The following is a 16,457-nucleotide window of genomic DNA, read 5'->3' as shown; positions in this document are numbered from 1 at the left end:
AAGATAACGCTCATATCTGCAACCCTTCCTAAGGTAAGATGCATTTATTATTATTGATGCATTTAAACAGCTAATTAAATGCCAAATGCGAAATGAAGTGCGAAAGTTACCATTTGAAGTGCATGTTCGGGTTACCACCTCTTTCATAAACAGTAGATTGTGAAAAAATAATAATAATTTGAATAGGTTTATTTCTGGTGAATATATGAGAAGAATGATTAAAAATATAACAAAAATAATAAAAAAATTAAATAAAAATATTAATAATAAAATATGGAAGCAAACGAGTCATACAAATATTTAGGATTTCAACAGAGTACCAGAATAGACCACACATTAATAAAGAAACAACTATGCAGGCAATATGAACAACGCCTCATTCTAATAGTTAAAACACATTTTAATTCTAAAAACATTACCAAAGCTATAAATGCATATGCTATCCCAGTACTAACATATTCTTTTGGAATTTTAAAATGGTCGGAAACAGATTTAAACAATATAGAAATAACCACACGAAAGCACCTAACAAGACATAGAAAATTACATCCTAACTCATGCATACAAAGAATAACTTTACACAGAAGAGAAGGAGGTAGAGGGATCATAGATATTCACAACCTACACAATAACCCAACAATATCACTACGTGAATTCTTCCACACACACACATACAGTTTGCACAAAGCAATAGCCCTAGCAGGCAAAAATTATTCACCACTTAATCTACATAACACACAAGGAACATTGCCCCTTGTAACAATCGAAGAAAAAAGCAAAATTATCATAGAAACAACTTCATGGAAGACACATTCATATAATGAACGATGCTAATGTAGATAGGACATGGTTGAAAAAAGGCGAGTTGTATCCTGAAACAGAAGGGTTCCTAATTGCGATTCAAGATCAAGTGATCTTGACAAAAAACTACCAAAAGTATATTTTAAAAGATACTAGGATTATTGATGACAGATGTCGCAATTGCCAAATAAATACAGAAAACATAGACCACATTATTTCTGGATGTCGTCTTTTGGTAGGAAGTGAATACACCGAAAGACATAACAATATGGCAAAAATACTACACCAAGAAATACTTCACCCTATTACGAATACAACCCCGAGAATATATTGGAAAATGAGGAATACACGATATACTGGGACATCGCCATAAGAACAGACAGAACAATCACCCACAATAGACCGGATAAAAATCTAAAAAACAAACGAACAAAAACCACCATTTTCATTGAAATAAGCACAACCAGTGATACGAATATGCATAGAATATATACGAAAAATGAATGACTTAATAATAGAATTCAAAGCAAACTGGAAACAAAATACAGCACAAACCTTACCTTTTATTGTGTGTGCAACTGGGATAATTCACAAAAGTTTTGTCAATAACCTCAAATTTTTGAACATTAAAGCCGATATAAATACATCACAAAATTCAAAACATGCAACATAACGCGAAAATGAAGTGGCGAGGGAATATAATAATAATAGATAATAATAATAATACAAAAATAAATAAAAAAAAATAAGAAGTAAAAAATCTTTATATATAAAAATGAATGTTTGTCAGTATGTCATCGATGAACTCAAAAAGTACTGGAGCGATTATTATAAAATTTGGTATATACAGGGTGGGCCATATAGCGTTTGCTTTTTGCACTACCTATTTTTTGAGAATGGTAACACAAATGACATGTCACATGTGTTCATAATTTACTTAAAGGTTTAACATTTACGAAATGGGACGCTATACCCTTGAACAAAATTGGGAAATATTGAAAATCTATTTCGTTCATATCAATTTATAGAACTCTGACGTCCTAAACTTTTAGCTGATTTTAAGAGAGGATATGCAGGAACATTGAAATATGATCTAAACGAGATTTTGATATTTTTAAGAGAGGCTGAGGGCTTGGATTTACTTCTCAAAGGGAGCACTAAATTATTCACACAAAATTCATTAAAATCCAAAAAATGTATTTGGAAAGTTTTAGACTTCTAGTGTAATAATTTATACATTTTCTAGAGCATCCATTTCTTCCAATTTTCTTAAATTTGTTTTACAAAGCCTTAATTTCGTTTAGCTGGCAATAAAATAAAAGGCATTTGGATTCTTCTGCGCAGTTATAGTTTGGTCACCTACCACACCCATTTCTGGAACTTTATTCTCTAACAAAAAAAATCGTTGAAGCACACACGTTGTTACTGTATAGATATTCTGCAAAAATACACAATAAAATCTACATTTTGTTTACTTTAGTCCCCGCCCTTTTGTAGAAGATTCTTCGACTTAAAACAAAAGTTGTTAGCGATGTTGGCATTCTGTCGAAATCGACAAAAAAATCTTTCCTATTAAGTGTTTATCGCCCTAAGCAAAAATCGGTCCAATCAAACATTTTTACTGAATGTTTCTACGAGAATCCAGAATAAAATTTAAATGGTTTGCATAAAGTTACAGAATTTTTTATAAAATTTAATCACTTCTTATATTAAAATAGTATTTAAATTTTATTACGGCAGATAAAAAAATTCGAGATGACTTTTATAAGGCAATGGAAGAAATAAATAACTGTATTCTGCGGAGCAACATCAAGACGCACACCACAAATAGGAGGAGGAGCTCGGCCAATGGATGGACGCGCCAATTATATATTGTATATATATATATATATTCTGCTTTTTTAGTAGAAATAAAACAAAAAAGAATTGTTTTAATATCAATTAAATTGGCTTTATTTGGCAGATAAATTTCGGAAGATAAGATCGGAATGTGGCAGCTTCATCTGCCGCATCTATGGCGTACACTGGATGGTGACTTTCAAATGTTCAGTTATGTGTGGTTTATCGGCGTCAGCAAGCGACTTTATATTAACCTAGGAAAAATACTCCAAAGGAGTTAAATCGCACGAACGAGGTGACCAGTGATTCCACCTGTGACTTTTTCTAGATGTAATGGCCTTCCAACAATAGCTTGTGGCTTATCAAATCGTATTATACCATGTTTTTTTAAAGTAATGAGTCTATTCATGATGAATTGTTAAGGCAAACTAACATTAAAACAATTATTAACAACAACAACAACAAGTCAGCTGTCACAGCAGGGTGTTACTAATTTAATGTTACCCACCTCTATAAAAAAGTACAGTTTATTAGCTGCTCTGAATTCGTCAGCCACTTAGCGACTTGGGAAGAGCACAAGAATTCGCTTATTGCATATACATATATATAGGACACCTAAGAAACTGATAAATTTGTCCTCTTATGGGAGGTGTCTGCTTATGAGAGAAGTGTAAAAAGAGTTTAAATAGCTTGTGACTGATCTTAAATATTTAATCAGTTTTATACCCACAAGCAGCACAGATATACACATAAATATTTGAGAAAATAAACAGAATTTGTAAGCAAACGACAAATGTAAAAACAAACTTTGTTATGCAAGGTATTCAAATTCATTTAAAAAAGTCAGAAATTTTAGTTTCGCGAATTTTTCCTTTCATTTCAATACCTTGGTGGTGTATACATATGAAGATCAGTAAGAAATTCAATGCCGTTGAAGTCGCTGTGTGAGGTCGTCGTTCTCATTTTCTAGGTCATCTTCAAAAGAGTTGACCAGCGAGAGATGCCACCTCAGTATTGATATTTTTTGTTTCTTCATCATTTATAAAGACTTGATTACCTATGTAAATTAATATAGTTTCGACGTCAACTTGAATTTGTTTCTGAGCTAGATTAACAATGTTGGCGAACTGAGGAACTGCCGATAGTGGAAACTCATCTTCTGCGGTATAACCGTCCTATCGCCATTAGGGAAGTTTTTTCTCCTCAAATGGACTCCCTTGCTCCCACGCTTTTTGAATGAAATAAAGAACATATAACAAATTTATTGATTTTAATAACTCCCAGGCAGAGTTTTTACGCTGTCCCCTTATGAGAGAACTAAAATATCTTGCTGAGGGGAAAAAGTGTCCGCGTCCTGTTATGCGAGAGTTGTTCGCTTAAAGGAGAAAACTTTATCTTTAATCTCTAAGGATCTTTGGGATACTGAAAAAAATGTCCGCTTATGCGAGGGGTCCGTTTAAGTGAGGTGTCCGTTAGGAGAGAGTACACTGTACATGTACGTATGTAATTTGCAGCCCCTATTATTTTTAACAATTATCTCCTCCTGGTAGTTTTTAACGAAATCATCGTATTACTCCCTCGATTGAGACTACCAAATACGTATTTTTAATTAATAAAGAAATTATTATATATATAATTGGCGCGTACACCTTTTCTGGGTGTTTGGTCGAGCTCCTCCTCCCATTTGTGGCGTGCGCCTTGATGTTGTTCCACAAATGGAGAGATCTACCGTTTCAAGCCAACTCCGAACGGCAAATATTTTTTATGAAGAGCTTTTTCATGGCAGAAATTGACTCGGAGGCTTGCCATTGCCTACCGAGGCGACCGCTTTTTCTTTATTCTTTTTTGTGTTTCGCCGCGATTCGAACTTACGTTCTCCGAATGGTAGTCAGTCGGCGGTCAGCATTAGTAATTTAAAAAGAAGTAGATAGTACTATTAAAAAATAATTTATTCAAGTCGTCATATCAAAGCGACTGCTACCTGTTGTGATTACTAAACACGGCTCGGTCAGTTCGAATTAGACTACTGGAAAATTTAAATCACTTTCTTTTAACGCTAAAATAACAAATTTGGTGAATTTTATATGTTGGATAAATACAAACCACCGTCAAGGAAAATATTAAAAAAGAGCAAAGGTGATTTTCTAGAAGCTTCAAATTGCACTTTATCATACTAAAATCTGATAATGTATTAGGTATACTTTTGGGTTTGTGAAAATGTGCCGAATAATCGTAATTTGCGGGAAGTGTTGATTTTCCTCTTTCATTAGAAAAAAAACGGCGGCTGAAGCGCATCGAGAGCTACAAAAAGTGTTTGGAGATGCTGCTTTCAGTGAAACAATGTGCCGAGATTGGTTCCGTCGCTTCAAAGACGGTGATTTTAATGTTGACGACCGTCCGCGTGAAGGAAGGCCAAAAACCTTCGAAGACGCTAAATTGGAGGCATTGCTCAATCAGGATCCGTGTCAAACGCAATAAGAGCTTGCTTCAATATTAGGAGTTACCCGCTAATCCATTTCGCTCTCACGTTGCCAAACCCATTAAAACCTACCTGGAAACACTGAAATAGGAAATCCTACCCCAGATATTGCGCCGTCCGATTATCACCTGTTCCGATCGATGGCACATGGTCTAGCTGACCAGCAGTTCCATTCATATAAAGACATCAAAAAATGGCTTGATCCGTGGATAGCCTCAAAAGAGGCTACCAGAAAGATGGGAAAAAGTAGTAGCCAGCTATCGGCAATACTTTCAATGATTCACTTGTAACCATTTTTTCAGAATAAAGTTGGATTTTCGTCAGAAAAACAGTGAATACTCCGTTGCACACCTAATATGTATGAAAATATGTTATATTTTTCTATGTTTGTATGAAGTTGGAAATTTGGATTTGATTTGGTTTTTTTTGTGTTAAATCATGAGCAATACTTAAAAAAATTAACATAGAAAGAAACACACAAAAATAGTCACAACTGGTAAAAGTATTTAAGATGCTTTTCGCGGGCTGTACATACGCAATTCACAGAAAGAAAAATTTCATGCAACATCACTATTTTGCTGTAGGCGCTGATTTCACCAAGTTGCTTACGTGCCAAGGGCTTCAAAATCTACAAAAAATGAGCTGAAAATCTCTTGTGGTCGGTAAAATTTTTTGTTGCTTTTCCACACAAATTTTTCCATAGAGCGAGCAGGCAAGTAACGAATCGAAATCGGTTATAGTAATATTATCATGAGATTAATCGACCAAACAATGACCTCGAACTTCGCGAGAATTGTTGATTTCCTGTGCATTACAAATACAGAAAACAACAATAATGTAAAACAAAATTCATTATCAACTCATAACTGAAAACCACAACAACAAAAACAACGAACTATTTACAATCATAAACCACAATTTTCATCAACAAACCGAAGAAACAACGGAATAAGAAAAAGTGAAAACACAAATAGTCGGACCAAAACAAAATAGAGACGCCACAATTAAAGGTTAACTAAAAATATTATGTATACAAAAACAAAATGCAAAAAAGTCAATGCACAACAATAACTACACTAAACGAAAAAGGAAAAAATTTATATTTAGTGAAAGCAATCAGCGATGGATGATAAGCAATCACAACACTGCATAAAGTAAATAACTAGAAAGAGCATACAAGTAAATGTTTGTATAGAGAACAAAAACTGCAGGGGAGCAAAGTAAAGGAATAGAGAGCATGGAAAAGAGTAGAGCAACCAGAAGAAAGAAGGGTTTTAAATACTTGCAGTGACTCACAGCTTATTTGATGCAGGTAATACTTTTTTTAGAAAAAAGAAAATGACTCGATGTTTATTAAATTTAATAGAAAAAAATACATACGACTTGTAATGAGATATTATGTACTGCAGAAAGAACAATAACAAAAACAAATCTTGCTGAAAAAATATAGAAACAAATAGTTTTCTCATCAAAATATGCTCACAGCCCTAATGATGCAATGTATTTTATATCTTCTCTGAGTATGCAATAACGGTGAAATGTATTTTTTTCTGTTTAGCTCAACGTCTTAAGTCATTCTCAAAAAATTGTTGTAAAGAAAAGTTGAAAAAATGTAAATTTTTGTAAATGGGAAAACGGACCTCATTACGAAGAGGGCAAAAGCCAACGAAAAATTACAGAAATTTTTGCTATTAGTTTCTCAACTGTCCAGCACATTATAGAAAGGTTTCGCCACCAAAGCAGGATAGAAGATGGAAGATAAGGGCAGATCTGCGCCAAATTAAATATTTAATGATACAGATAAGAGGTGGATTGTTCGAAAAGTTAAAGAAAACCCCGATTTAAGCGCTCCAAAATTAACGAACGAGGTCGAAAATACTTAGGCAAGATCTGTAACCCTGAAACTGCTCGTAGAGTTCCGTGTGAAGAAAATTTTCATCGAAGGACTGCCGTTGATTAATGCTCGTAATAGAAAACAAAGAATAGAGTTTTGCAGACAACATTTGAACAAAGACATTTCGTTCTGGAAGTCCGTTGTTTTTGCGAATGAAAGCAAATTTAACCTTTTCATGTCTGATGGGAAGTCCTGAGTTTGGAGAAAAGCAAACACCGCGTTTCAACCATGTAATTTACGCTCCACAGTTAAACACGACGGGGCAGTGTGATGATATGGGGTTGCATGTCCTATTCAGGCGTCGGAAATTCAACATTTATCGAAGAAAACATGAATAAAGAGATGTATCTGGATCTGCTAAAAGATAACTTAGTACAAACTGCGGATAAAATGGGCATTAAGGATACGTTTAGGTTCTACCAAGACAACGATCCCAAGCATACGATCCCAAGCATACGTCTGGTATGGTAAAAACTTTGCTTATCTGGAACTGCCCACACATAGTACACACACCTGCACAAAGGCAGATCTTAACGTTATTGAGAAATAAGAAAGCGTAATATTTCTAAAGCTCCTGATCTGAAACGGGCACTACATAAAGAATGGGATAAAATTAGTTCCGATTATACAGCAAAACTTGTAGAATCTATGAATCAAAAGGGATACCCTACTAAGTATTAGCCGTAATCATGAAATCGAAATATTAATGTGTTTATGTTTTTTGAATACTTTAAGTTTAGTGCATCATTTAAGCTGTGACCTCAAAACTGTAACTGAATTATTTTAATTTGCCATATCTTTCTTATGAAGAAACTTTTTTGATTTTTTTTTTGTTATTAAATAAAACATGGTATTTAACAATACAAATAAATATACGATTTTTTTTCTGTAATGGAAATACCATAAAATATATTTGATATTTTAATAATTTTTTTTTTGGCTGCGTCAAATAAGCTGTGAGTCAGTGTATATTCACTCCACGATATTAATAAGAATATCAAACGAAAGAGGATATATCCAGCTATCAAAAATTATTTCGCTTCGTTCTCTTGCAGTTTCATAGAAAACGTAAAACAAATTGTTGTACTTTCCTTCTATGAAATAAAGTAGGTATGCCCAATGAATGCCATACAAATTTTATATTTGTGCGTCTTTAATATACAACATATATGGGACGTACTGTGATCAAATAGAAATGTGACTTCACAGCTTACAAATTGTAGAGAGACGACTATCGATACGCGAGTTCGTTTTGAGGTTGATCGCATTTCATATAGGAAATAGGATTGCGATTTCCTGGCTAAGTTTTTAATGGGAATGGTGAAAAGATTTATTTTTCATTTATATGCTTTAGTGAATCGGTCCAGATTTCTGCGACGAAATTTGTATAATTTCATTTTCGCCCCACTTTCACAATTGTTTTTTCTTTTTGTTTTGACTTTAATTTATTATTTCAGCGAGAAGTGTCCACATAAATTTCAAATCAAACCGCCGACCTGTTTGGGCGTAATAAAAATTACTTTATTACTTACTTACTTAATTACTTAATTACAAATTTGGACAATGGATATGCGAAATTATCTTAGAACAGTGTTTCCTTGAATGAATATTTAATTCAACCTTCGAACGGTTGATGAAATTTTATGAGATGATTTTTCATTGCAGAAATACATTCGGAATTTTGCCATTGTCTGGCAAGGAGCGACCGCTATTAGAAAACACTTCTTTTTTCTATCATTTGGTGTTTCATGCACGGAGATTCGAACCTGGGCACTTCCGAATGTTACTCACGCACCAATCCATTCGGCTACAATGGCCAATTTGCAAAAATTAGCTTGAGCATTTTGTAAATATAATAAAATCGCATCGTTTTTGCTCGAATTAGGACTGTCTCTACCGTTTCATGTAAACCAATTACAAAACTTATTTCTTGATTTTTCTTATCTTACGTAATGTCTATCGATCACTGTGAAAAATGGTTTTACTAATACTTAAATGTTTGTTTTTATTTACGACCGCAATTTTCTACTGTGCAACGACCGGAATACACCACAAAAATCAGGAAGGACTCATTTAATGCACGAAAAGTTTTGATACCAGATACCAGGGTGAAACCCAGTTTGTACAGAATTAAGGGCGTCGGGCCATTGCTTACCTCATAGATTCGGTGAATGGGCTAGAAGTTGAAACAGATTTTTAACAAAAAGACTCTTTTGTGCACTAATGGCAGTAGGTGTAAGACAAATTGCCTTATTTAGAGTGAAAGGTATCATCACGCGATTCTCTCGCCTGATCCATTTACTTTCCGAAAAACGCACTGTTTGATACCACAGGCATAATTGGTTCTAAATTCTTTCAAAACTGGAAATGTAGAAAATATTACCGTCACTGTAGATAAATTGCGCAATATATGAAAAAAAGTGTTTTATCTTTGGGTTCTCATAGTATTTTTCTGATAGGTCATAGAAAATAATAAGACGTGTACTTTACCAAATATTTGTATCGGTAAGTTTTTTGCATTTTATGCCAATACAAAGCTTACAGTTCTCAACCTTATCTGAAATCATCCAAAACTATTTATATATCTTATACTAACATTTGTAAATCTTGTTTTGAAATATTGCTTATGCCTTTATTATTTACGATTCCTTTAATTTGAGCTTTAGAACTGGAAGATCCGCGTAACAGTTTTATTTTTTTGCCTTATAAGCAAAACTGTAAAAAATGTTGTTATTTTTATTTGTTGCACCGTGCTATTCGCGACTTTTTGCTTCCCCACCTTAAGGGGGAGCCTCGTGTAGAAGCCTCAAAAATCGATTTTTTTTCGATAATCTGAAAATATAGTATCTTAAGAATATACTCGTACTGTAAAATTTTCATGCCGAAATTCTCAATATTATAGCTTCTACAGCCCACTAACTAGGTAGAGAGCAGTCTGCGCGCTCCTGTACCTCAAACTTTAATTGAGTCTCGAAACGACTTTTTTAAAAACTGCTCGTGTTGTAACTCAAAAATTTATCAACCGATTTGTTTGAAGTTTGGTGAGGCCTTTCTGTACATTACTATCGGAAGGATAAACCTAAAATTTCAGATATTTCGCGTTGATAAATTACTTTTTGGGGGTTAAAAATGTCAATAAAATAGCCCTAAATTCTGACATTTTTTTAAAAGGCTTATTTTATAAATTATTTTATACTTGTTTTTTAATTTTATAGGTTCATCCTTTCCGTTAATATGTTATAAAAAAAACCAATTTCAGTTTTTTTGTTTCAGGTCGATAGATTAAGAGTAATAAATAGAGCAGATTGGGACCTCGTGCCGTAGGCAGCCGTCAAGAAATGATCCTGAGCCGCCATTTTGGAAAAAAATGAAAAACAATTTTTTTTTGTACTCTCGAAAGGTTAAATAAAGTTGTGCCAAAGCTTAAAAATAATATAATTATTTTATCACCTTTAAAAATATGTTTAAAAAATTAGGCGATTTTGAGGTTTCTACATGAGGTTCCCCCCTTAAACTAATCCTCTAAGTGCTAAATGGGGCAGCAATACTGGGTATCTTGCAATAGAAACTGATGAGATTCCAGTAACAATCGACTAATCATCTAAAGAAATGGGTATGTTGTTATTGTTTTTGTAGCAGCATAAACATTCCCCGTGCATATACGGGGAATGCTGTTGAAGTGACAGTCCTTGGTATAAATCCGGGTCGTTCCGGTTACGTAGAACCGACTGTCGTGGGAACGCCGACAACTGGTCCACTAGATGGCGTGATTTGAATTTTTTGAGCTACTTCATAAAATTAAAAATCCCTGACCGAAGATTTATAATTTTTGCAAATGGCTTTGTGCGTCAATTATATCTGACACTTGTGGCTGCTGCAGTGTACAAACACAGGTAATGGAGCGCATAAAAGTCAAAAACTTCCATAACTCAAAATCATTGTTTTTATTTAATAAAAAAGTTAATCAGAAACAGAAGTGGATGATTAATTTTGCGCCACCTCGGACATACATACATGATGCTCAGCCCAAGTTGAATGCATCACAAACTGTTATTTCAATTTATGGTATTACAGTTATTAAATCATTTTTCAATTTTTTTTTTTAGGTTTTATTAAGTTTATTGTATTATTTTTATGCTACAGTTACTTTTATAAGTAATCATGCGAACTAGATAGATAGCAAAAATGTTTATTATTGCTCTCGACTTTCTTACTGTTTACAATTTTCGCTCTAATTTTATTTGCCGCTATGTACGTACATAAGTAGCTACATATATATCTATAAGTATGTAAGTATGTATTTGGAACAAAGTTGAACGAACTTGCGTGAATTTTTGTATTTATTTTACATTACTTTCATCTGGAATATCATTATTTGGGGAATTCAAATTTCTGATCAAAATATGAATCGAGACAATTTTTCACTTCTTTCTCCTACTCGCATAAATACATACATACTATACGTATACGTGTGTTATTCACTGGCGCACACACTTAACGACCGGATATTGCAACAAGAAGAAGATATATGTATGTACGTATAAGAAAATAATAAATTTTTTATGTTTCATAGCCACAAACATTTTTTTGTTTTGCTTTTTTGCACTATAATATTTTTGACACTTTTCTTGTATTCTCGTCAGAGTACGTATATTTTTCCATTTCCCCTATTCGAGCTGCGTGAAGAGCGCGCAAGTTTCAAACAAAGAAAGAGTGGTTGAGAGAAATGGTGCTCAAAAAGCCGAGAGCGCGAGATTCGACGAAAATGCAGGCGCAGAAGAATTGCAAGCAGCGCAGCCACCACTACACCTGCGATGACAGCGACGTAGCAGCGCTGCTGACATCCACGCAGCTGAGTATTCGTGTGTATCTAAGAGTTTATCTATATATGCAAGGGTGTACGTAGCGCGTACGCACATCTGCTTGCTTTCGGTTATTTTCACAGCGTATTCTTTCATTCATTGTATACATACGTACATATGTATGTAGGTATACACAATTTTTATACACTTTTAATAAATTTAATTCCTATATTCAAATTTATTATATGTATATATGTATGTATGTAGTTTCATTATTCATATAAATTTCACAGTTTGTGTTTTTTGCTTGTTTTTTTTTAGTTTTTCGCGCATTTTCTTGTGTATTTTCTCCATATTGCCGGCATGAATCGAAGATACAGATGAATTTATTCAGATAAATATTTTTTCACACTCCCACAAAAGAAGTTGGAGAGCGAGCGTCACTCAAGCGTCACAGTGGGCTTGTAGGAGTCAATATTAAATTGGCGACTAGTTTTTCACACACTTTTTTCTACATTTATTTAATTATATTTAGGCGCATCCAAGCTGCATTTTCACATCATACTTGTATATCCAAGTGTACATAAATGTGCTGAGATGTATGTATGTAAATATGTATTATAAGTGTGCATGTGCATGTGCATAGATATACAATGTATACGTGTGCATTTACTTGCCCTCCACCAACATTTCAGCAGCGCTGCACTTTCGACAATCCATTCATGAAATTTTCTGTAAATTTTCCTGCGTGAGGAAAATATGACCACTATTTGTTGTTGTGCACGTTTTAAAGAAAACTGAATTCTTTAATTTTTGATGCATGCACAAGGTACAGAGATATACATATATACATTTATATGTATGTATTTAAAATTTTTAAATTCAACACTTTTTTAAGATTTTTCATACGAAAAGACACATTTTGCCGAATAAATATTTCCTTTTTTTCTCACAAACATATGTTTTTGAAAGCGAGTGAATCTTCATATTGAAAGCGAGTGAATCTTCTTTATCTCGAGCTTTTAGAATAGAACATTTACTGTGAATTGGTCTTATAACCAAAATATATATGTATTTACACAGGTTTTCGGCAATTCCTACTCTTACAAAACAGGATGATTAATTTTGTCGCGATGAACGTGTGACAGCATTGAAGTGGTCTCCCAAATAGGGTTGCCGAAATTCAAAAAAAAAAATATTAAATCCACAAGTTGGTTCAGAAGAGACTCAGGAGTTTAAAGGACGAGCTCCAGTGGTTTCACAATGGGTCTATTGAGGTCTAAGTGTTTCGGATAACCTAACCTAACCTAACATGTGGTAGATCGAGCCATAACAGTACCTTATCAATGTATTCTTGATAAATGTAAGCTGATTACTTTAATAGAATTCTTAAAAAACTTCATCTTCAGAGACAAGGACTTTCCAACTTTCGCAAACCTGATTCTTTGTTCGTATTATACATATGCACCTGTATAGCTCCGGTGACCGAATTATCGGATAGTCACTTCTGTTACTCTAGATTAAGGTTATTGGGGTACTTTTTTCATCGGAAACTTTTTATAGAAGTACATATGTATGTAGATCAATAGTTAATAGTAATGATGATAATAATAATGACCCTAAAAGGTTGCCACACATTATTCTAGCACCAGTAAAATGACCAAAACGGTTATCTTCGACAATTTTTTGAATAAACTCTGTATTTTGTAGAAAACCTAAGTTTTGTAGAACAACCTGAGTGTTGTAGAAACCCCGAAATTTGTAAAAAACCCGAACTACCGTCTATGGAAACTTTGACCGTAAAATAGATTCTTTGTTTTGTATGACCTCTCGAAAGAAATCTCAGTTTTCAGAAAAAAATTTTAGATTTTAAAAAATCTGCACTCCTATGGAAAGAATAAAAAAGGTTATCATTTGAGTGGACCCAATTAAACAAAAACGAAAACCATATTTAAAGTCTTTCACCGACTGAAAAGCTCTATAAACGGTTATCGTCTCCCGTTGAAGACATACTCGTATAACCTAAAATACACCCGTGTTCCAGGGAATATCTTATACTTTGTTTACTTGATCTCTAAAGGAGCGCCGATTCGATTAATTTCATCGAGAATCTTTGAGAACATTTAAAGAGAAAAGTTCGAATGCACAAAGTTGAAGACTTCCCAGAACCACAGGACGCCAATGGTATGTCTAAAACACCAAGAAGCTGTCATGTAAAAGTTTCTGATAAAAACCAAACTCCGATAGATAGGGAGGCAGCTTCAGTAACATTTTATTTGCTATAAGCTGCCATAGTATTTTATACGAGTATGCAGTCAAAGGCCATCAGCTTAATAGCATTACTCTAAAGTGTACGAGTATGATTTATGCCGTTCAAACAACAGTAAAACAAACAAACAGTAAAATTGTAGTAAAAATAGATTTTAACTAATTAATGAAGTGAACTGAAAAGAACTGATTAATCAGGGAGAAAACTAATTAAGTGAACAGGAATTAGGAAATGCATCGCTATCACTTTCGCCTACCCTTGATTCATCACAAGTGTTATAACTGTTGTTGCATTTGTACATAGGTATTTGTCACTTTTACAATTTCACTTCCTTTTATGTTTTTGTTTTTGTATTTGATTTCATTTTAATTTATGCAACTTTATTATTACTATACATGGCGGCATTCAGATAGCGGTTATTAGTCACTAAAAGTGATTAATAAACACTTAAGCGACTTGAGACTGAATCTCGGCAGAAATATTTCAAACCTGCTATTTATACTAATTTGAGTAATTTGCTATATTTTTGTGCCATATTTAAAAAAAAATTACTTTAAAAATAATTATGTCCATGATATAAAAAATTGCACTTTTAAAAACTTTCTTTGAAATATTGTAAAAAATATATGTATGTATGCTAATAAAAATTTAAAATTTTTTAAATCCCTTCCCAAATGTTTACAGTTAAAAAATATTTAAACAGGGTGTTTCTGCTGGTTGCGATTTTTGCTTATTACTTAATTGAGCCGTTATACCCAATTTACAGCCGTCTTATGACATAATGAAAAGCTCAAGCTATCTGCACTTTATAACAGGATTTTACGAGCCAGGGAATGAAATGGAATGGTGGATGGCCGAAAATTTCCCAAGCACTCAAACAAATTGACATAGCACTTGAGGTCAATAGCAAGGATTTAAAGAAAACGGAGATACAAGTGAGATGGGGACTCATTAGTTATCTGCGAATTGTGTTGATTTCTTTAAGAATCGAAACAGTGTGTCGAAGGAAAGAGAATGTAGCTCGTCAATTCCAAAATATACCATCTAAGTCTGGCGAAAGCCGGATAGCGGCAGAGAAAATGCTCTGTACTACACTCACTATATATCGTCGACATGGAATGTACCACGTAATTAATCCTATCAGGATTCTTAACTTACTCCTTCTCTGCCTGAGAAAGAATTTTGGCATCACCTTCGCAGGCATCGCCAGTTCGTTGCCTTGAACACCACAATGTTCCGGCATACACATAAATCCCAGACGACTCAACTTATCATTCCTGAACCGTGTATGAAGAGGTGCGAGCAGTTTTTCAGGTCTTTAGAGCAGCTTGGTTGCCATTACAATCTCTGATTTTAAGTGCTCGACACCTTTCGCCAATTATTCGGTCTCATACTTCAAGTATTGCAAAGACTACCGATTGTACCGACCATTGGCATACCCTTAGCAGTATCCACGAGTCATTGCGCTCAAATTTTTAGACACTTTTGTCAATAGGTGTCAGAGCTCTCGCCCTAATCGAACTCGTTGGTAACTAAAAGTTCCATAATAGCTAGAACCGAGAACCGCGAATGGCCGAGTACAAAATTTATTAATTTTCTGTTAAGTTGCAGCTGATCTCGTTGAAACAAGCGATACTTTTGTTATAAAAAAGTACCAGTTTAATCTAACTCAAGTGGATTAGGGTGTCTTAACAATCTTTCATGTCAATAAATTGAGAATGAAAGATTTTTATTAATTTTCAATATTAAGTGCACAAACATTGATATATTTCTTTTGATTTTAATTTACTTAAAGCCTACTGGTACAAAAGCTTGCGGGGGATTTAAATTTAAACCCGGCGCTAAGCTAAAAGCCGGATTCCAATTCGACTATGATTGAAATAAACTATAGTTTTGGTTAAACCCCTGTTTAACAAATACGGAACCGGAACCGGCTTGGTTTGAACTATGATTAAGCGCCATTTCGTTTAAGAATAATAGCGAACTTGTTTGGTTTTCAACATAACTTAAACTTTATATACAAATATCAGCTGCATAAATTTGTTGATGCAAAACACATAGCGCCCAACGGGAGGTTAAATAAATCACAGATAGCCACACTACGCGATTTTGTGTCTTTGGACTGCCTACAACAATACACTTAAAATCATCTCCGCTACCAGACGGAGGTTGTAATACGGATAGTTAGCACTTGCTTTAATCAGACTCCCAACTGCCAGTCTAGCTGAAAACTTCAGCCCTAATAAATAAGCACTCCTAATAAAAACTCCTTTTTAATAATCTGTTCAGTGCTCTCTAGAATCTCTAGATCTCCCCTCCCACATACCCCCTAAGCTAAGCACAGGATTCACATAGCAGCGATAAGTTACGATA

The 16,457-nt window shown here is 34.1% G+C and overlaps 1 protein-coding gene across 11 annotated transcripts in view; it reads right to left on the bottom strand.

The window, feature by feature from the left end:
* Positions 1-16,457, bottom strand: part of LOC128866418 (uncharacterized) — a 168,290-nt gene that overhangs the window by 36,378 nt on the left and 115,455 nt on the right. The gene's annotated exons all lie outside the window — the stretch shown is intronic.

The sequence above is a fragment of the Anastrepha ludens genome, chromosome 6 (assembly GCF_028408465.1).
Source record: "Anastrepha ludens isolate Willacy chromosome 6, idAnaLude1.1, whole genome shotgun sequence".
In the NCBI taxonomy this organism is placed as follows: Eukaryota; Metazoa; Arthropoda; class Insecta; order Diptera; family Tephritidae; genus Anastrepha; species Anastrepha ludens.
The sequence above is the reverse complement of the archived record's forward strand: the minus strand, read 5'-3'. Positions and strand labels throughout refer to the sequence as shown.